The following is a 301-nucleotide window of genomic DNA, read 5'->3' on the forward strand; positions in this document are numbered from 1 at the left end:
GGCCCCGCCGGGCAGGGCGGATCACAGGGGTGGAGGGGAGGGATGCAGGTGGCGGCTGGCTGCCACAGAGTGAATCTCTGGGGAAACTGAGGCATCAGCAGCTTCAACAGCCTTTGAGGATCCAGTTCCTGCTCCCTGCAGCTCAGCATCCCCACAGCCATGGCCCTGCCTCCAGCAGAGAGAGGAGAAGGAGGAGGAGAAGGAGGAGGAAGAGTAAGAGAAGGAGAAGGAGGAGGAAGACGACGACGAGGAGAAGGAGGAGGAAGAAGAAAAGAAGGAGAAGGAGGAAGAACAGAAGGAG

General features: G+C 59.5%; 1 protein-coding gene across 1 annotated transcript in view; it reads right to left on the reverse strand.

Moving 5' to 3' along the window:
- RNF215 (ring finger protein 215) overlaps nucleotides 1–301 on the reverse strand; it is a gene marked incomplete at its 3' end in the record, with an annotated part of 2,765 nt that overhangs the window by 1,148 nt on the left and 1,316 nt on the right. The window lies entirely within an intron of this gene.

This window comes from Antrostomus carolinensis, unplaced genomic scaffold (genome assembly GCF_000700745.2).
Source record: "Antrostomus carolinensis isolate BGI_N321 unplaced genomic scaffold, ASM70074v2 scaffold36627, whole genome shotgun sequence".
NCBI lineage: Eukaryota > Metazoa > Chordata > Aves > Caprimulgiformes > Caprimulgidae > Antrostomus > Antrostomus carolinensis.